The sequence below is a fragment of the Haplochromis burtoni genome, unplaced genomic scaffold (genome assembly GCF_018398535.1).
Source record: "Haplochromis burtoni strain Fernald_Lab_line unplaced genomic scaffold, NCSU_Asbu1 Contig_1310, whole genome shotgun sequence".
Lineage (NCBI taxonomy): Eukaryota > Metazoa > Chordata > Actinopteri > Cichliformes > Cichlidae > Haplochromis > Haplochromis burtoni.
The window spans coordinates 14412-20087 of NW_024583671.1; the positions used below are offsets into that span (position 1 = coordinate 14412).

At 37.8% G+C, this 5676-nt stretch overlaps 1 long non-coding RNA gene across 1 annotated transcript; it reads left to right on the forward strand.

The window, feature by feature from the left end:
• The first annotated feature begins 729 nt into the window (after window positions 1–729).
• On the forward strand, window positions 730–2771 carry LOC121813235. Its single transcript, XR_006053590.1, has 3 exons — window positions 730–1193; window positions 1737–1802; window positions 2161–2771. It is a non-coding gene; the product is annotated as an uncharacterized LOC121813235 (long non-coding RNA).
• Window positions 2772–5676: the final 2905 nt, after the last annotated feature.

Consider the following 5676-nt stretch of genomic DNA (forward strand, 5'->3'; position numbering starts at 1 on the left):
ATTACTCGACACAAGCTCCGAAGCTCATACAGAATACGCTGCTTGTGACAGCTCAGAGGTTGTCTAAGAGAATATTGGGAGCAACAACACCATGAAGTCCAAAGAACACACCAGACAGGTCAGGGATAAAGTTATTGAGAAATTTAAAGCAGGCTTAGGCTACAAAAAGATTTCCCAAGCCTTGAACATCCCACGGAGCACTGTTCAAGCCATCATTCAGAAATGGAAGGAGTATGGCACAACTGTAAACCTACCAAGACAAGGCCGTCCACCTAAACTCACAGGCCGAACAAGGAGAGCGCTGATCAGAAATGCAGCCAAGAGGCCCATGGTGACTCTGGACGAGCTGCAGAGATCTACAGCTCAGGTGGGGGAATCTGTCCATAGGACAACTATTAGTCGTGCACTGCACAAAGTTGGCCTTTATGGAAGAGTGGCAAGAAGAAAGCCATTGTTAACAGAAAACCATAAGAAGTCCCGTTTGCAGTTTGCCACAAGCCATGTGGGGGACACAGCAAACATGTGGAAGAAGCTGCTCTGGTCAGATGAGACCAAAATGGAACTTTTTGGCGCTATTGTGGCGGAAAACTAACACTGCACATCACTCTGAACACACCATCCCCACTGTCAAATATGGTGGTGGCAGCATCATGCTCTGGGGGGGCTTCTCTTCAGCAGGGACACGCTCAAAAAAATGAATGAGGTGGGATTGTTCAGTGTATAAATTATTTATTTTCATTTTACTTAAAATATATGTTTTTGTTAAGTTAACATATGTTTTTCTAATCAAGTCTACGTAATTGTGTCTATTATTCAACGTACATAATACTAATGTGTTACTTGATCGCATAACATTTAAGTTAAGTCAATTAGGATCGATATACCTTGTATATCCACAAGGTGGCAGTAATGCAAAAACAGTTGTAATGAAACCGCGCAGAACAAGAAGGTTTCACGGCTTGTGCCTGCTCATGCGCAAGACTTCAAATTTAACTGAAAAAGGCTGTTTTGGCGCCAAGCTGCTGTTTCTTTGAGAGGTAAGACCACTTTTTTCTTTGACTATGTTGTGTAGTATCTATATGTCCAGCATGGTTATATTTTGCGTTTGTCTTACAAGACATGTTATATCGTTTGCGTGCGCTTGTTTTACATTAGTTTTACTGGGTCCTGGACATGCTTATTTTGTGGACTGTGTAAGAAACATTTTTATTGTTTTTTGTTTTATTAAGGGATTAGCTACAGGGGTTCATGGGGTTATTCTTTTCAAGGGGTTATTTTTTCATTTGCTTTCTTGGGATTCCTTTTCTGTAACCGAGAGTCGGAAATATCGAATAGGATAGCAAGGATAGCATAAAGTGACATTTAAAATCCAAAAAGTCAAGGGCGAAAGCCACTGTGACACCATTGTTCTGCTCTATCAGTAATCTGTATTATGTAAAAATGGTCTGTAAATACAGCATGTTTCCTAGCGGAGTTATACATATCAATGTAGTTATAAATTACAGTTTGTGAAAGTACACACTTAATTTTTTAAATAAAATTATTCAAGACATATGAGTGGACAGACAATGGAGGTCGACAGACCTGGTGATAATTGCTTCTATAGAAAGTTAGCACATGGCAGTGTCAATCTCTTGCTTTTCTTCTGAGTAGTATTTTATTTAGTTGTAATTCAAACAATAATTTGCTTCTTGAAATTAAGTAATGAATTTCTTGTTTTACTTTATAAATCTCAGATCCTGCCTTTACCTGCTCCCTCCTATACTGATGTGGTGTATGTGGTACTGCTGAGCTTGTATGTGGTATGTGAACTGTTATACTTTTAAAAACAAAACTGTTTTATAAGTTAAGTTTTCTTTTGTGACCCATCCCATGCCCCTGTTATTTCTTCTCCACATCTGAACCATGGTAAAGGTTGCAGTTCAAGGGCCTGAGGCATGAAATTCTTTTCAGATCAGCTGTGATCAATATTTTTTGGAACTTGATAAATAACAATAAAAGCTGTAATGGCTCCATTAGCATTTTGTGTAAATGTTTGTGTTAAAATTATAGCTTTAATGAGGTCTTTCTACATTAGTTTTAGTTATAAAGTATGTATATGTGTACATATAGTATGTATATTTACAGTACAGTATGTTGTGTTTGTTGACATGTTTTCAGGTGGAAGCAGAATTTGTGAGGATTACTACTGCTGCACATGTTCCAAGGCTTTTTACACAACTTGACCAATACACTGACCAGCTCATAAAAGTCTTCAAGAAAAAAGGAGGCGTTGCAGGGAAGAAAATTAGACAAACTTTGGCCCCAGCCACACAGGTGCGTTATTCTGTTGGTAGCAAAATATTATGGCTAATAAGATCATTTTCAAATTTAAACAGCTAGTGTATGGTAGCTGCACAGTGCACTTACATTTATATTAAGCAAGACAAAGTTTGGTACTCAAAACGTTGGAAAATTTAAATTACCTAAACATATGTAAAATCTGATCCCTTGATTTAGGTTAAACCAGAAGTGAATGTTTTTATGTTATGTTTTGAATGCAAAAAAGATGATGTATTAGTTTGTCTTTACCTCCATTATGGACATATATAATGTGGTGGAAACCCTGCCCAACAGGTTAACTATTCATGTCCATGTGATGATTAGTTGGTCTTGTGTACATGTCTATCTGTGCAGTGGATATGTCATTCATTTTGCGTATAATGTGAGTTTCTGTCATCCTAAAGTATATCTGTTTTCTCTTCCTGTATCTCTGCCACTCTCTACAGAAGGAAACATTGAAAAGGGGAGGGAGTGTGTCCTCAGGGCACTACCTTTTTACCTGAATGAAGACCCAAGCATCCTCTTCAAAGAATAATTGGTTGGTAATATATTGTGTTTACTTCATTAAACTGGACGCCGTTTTTCTATGTTTTTGTGTCTAAGCTACAGCTAAAGCTGTTCAGAGGGAGCTGGAACAAATTACCCTTGCTATCTTCTACCATCGAAAGAGCTGATGCCAGCACTCCTCCAGCCGATGTGGGTATAACCATCTCGGGTGTGTCTGCATGACCTGGAAGACCTGGCCTCTGCATGTGCACTCTTAATGGGTGGGATATATGCACTGAATCTCAGTTAACCTCAAGACTGAAAGCTTTCTTTGAAGTACTTCAGAAGCTCTTCCTTCATCTGTATGTCAGCAGACTCTTGACCAAGGTACAGTTGCTCAAGAATACACTGAATGAATAAGCCAACCTTTAATTTGGATGATGAATGTTCTGTCAGATGGACAGAAGTTTTTCGGAGGCTGAATGGGAATAAAATGGTAATTTGTAAATGACAGATAACGGGAAAATTACATTTAAGAGAAATTTATAACATTTTGAAAAGTTTGTAAACTACTACAATTTGAGAGATTTTACTGTTGTGTGGGTGGGCTAGTAGATGAAATAAAAGATATGACGATTTAAAGGTTGTTATATTAGAGATAGATATGTTACGAGGTGGAAATATGCATAGTCAGGCGTTCTCACTCCTCGAGGCGTAACATGTCTACGTTTTGTCACGTCCCGCGGCGTTCCTGAGGAACGCGAAAGGAGACCTTCGGCGTTCTTATGGTACGCGGCGGGTTATGGCTGGAATCCAGTGCAATGACGCTCCCGCGGTAGTAGACGTTCCAGCCCTGTATTCCAGCCCTAAACCTAACCTTATCCCTAGCCCTGACCATAACCTTATTCCTGACCTTAACCAGGACTTTAATGATGTTAAATAGCGTGTTTCTAAGCGATTTGAAGAAAAAGAGCGAACATGTGTAGGTTCAGTCCAGACGGTTCTCATATTTCCTCTTTTTCCGAGGTCGTCATTTAGGAACGTGGTGGGTAGCCGAAAACGTAATATGTTGACGATTTGTCACCTAGCGTAAAATGTTACGCTTTGGGAGTGAGAACGGGTTTGATATTAGTTTGGTTACTTGTGTCATTGTAAAGGTAATTGCAATACATACTAAGAATAAGGGTAAGTTAGGAATGCAGGATGAATGTATATTTTGGGACTTTTAAAGACGAACAATTGTTTCCATGTTAAAATGTTTACACTGAAGTTTTTTGCCCAAACACTGGTAAAATAAATGTTGACAGTGGCAAGTGTTAAATGGTTACTGCTGTGCTGTTGCAAAAAAACTGAACGCTGACAAGCTGTTTTATTGTTAGACCATAATGTTGGCATGTTTTATTAAAGTTTTATTTGGGATGGTGATTAATTTTCTTTGGATTGCTAATATCAGTGGACTATTTATTATTATTTATTATTATTATTAGTTGTTTTACATAAATTTTTTTAATTGTGGCTGTTGAGGTGGACACTTCACTTTGCATTGTTAAAGGAAAGCACTTCATTGGCGTTGTGTTACTGGACTGACCCTAAGCAATCATTGCAAATAGCAACTTTGCTATCCATTTTAGACACTAAAAGAAAAAACACTCCACAGACCTTACTAGCATCACATGTGCATAACTCAAGTGTCATCTTATCAAATGTTATGTGGTCTTCAATGGTTTTTTTTTTCTTCTATTTCTGGAGATACAGACATTTAATTTAAAGTCTTGATGTTGCATCTGTCTACATACTGTTAATTACTAACCCTAATGAGCTGTCTGTGTTTTGATTTCGGACCGGTTTTACACAAATGCTCACTGAATGTGTTGGCAATAAAATAAATTTATAAAAAATAAGTTGGATGTACTTAATTCATTTGTGTGGAACCTGTTGACAAAATAGATTTATGTAAAGCACAAGGTGGCTGAAAATATAATATTTGAATTAATCTAACTTAAATTTAACATTTTACTGCCACAAATAAGAAATGTGTTGAAGTAACTAATCTAAACTATCTAACCTGAAATATATCATCTATGTTCATACAACATAACTTGATTTAGTTAGTCTTAAATATGTCTTGTTAATCTTAAGTATTTTTAAATTAGATGAACTAAAGATTTTTGCTTTAAACTAACATAATTCAATTTCGTGGAACCTGTTGACAAAATAATTTTAATTAAAGTCAACATTTATTGCTGGTCAGAGTTGATGGGAGATGGATGGAGGCCAAATACAGGGCAATCTTGGAAGAAAACCTCTTGGAGTCTGCAAAAGACTTGAGACTGGGGCGGAGGTTCACCTTCCAGCAGGACAACGACCCTAAACATAAAGCCAGGGCAACAATGGAATGGTTTAAAACAAAACATATCCATGTGTTAGAATGGCCCAGTCAAAGTCCAGATCTAAATCCAATCGAGAATCTGTGGCAAGATCTGAAAACTGCTGTTCACAAACGCTGTCCATCTAATCTGACTGAGCTGGAGCTGTTTTGCAAAGAAGAATGGGCAAAGATTTCAGTCTCGTAGATGTGCAAAGCTGGTAGAGACAGACCCTAAAAGACTGGCAGCTGGAACTGCAGCAAAAGGTGGTTCTACAAAGTATTGACTCAGGGGCTGAATAATTACGCACACCCCACTTTGCAGTTATTTATTTGTAAAAAATGTTTGGAATCATGTATGATTTTCGTTCCACTTCTCACGTGTGCACCACTTTGTGTTGGTCTTTCACGTGGAATTCCAATAAAATGATTCATGTTTGTGGCTGTAATGTGACAAAATGTGGAAAAGTTCAAGGGGGCTCGAATACTTTTGCAAGCCACTG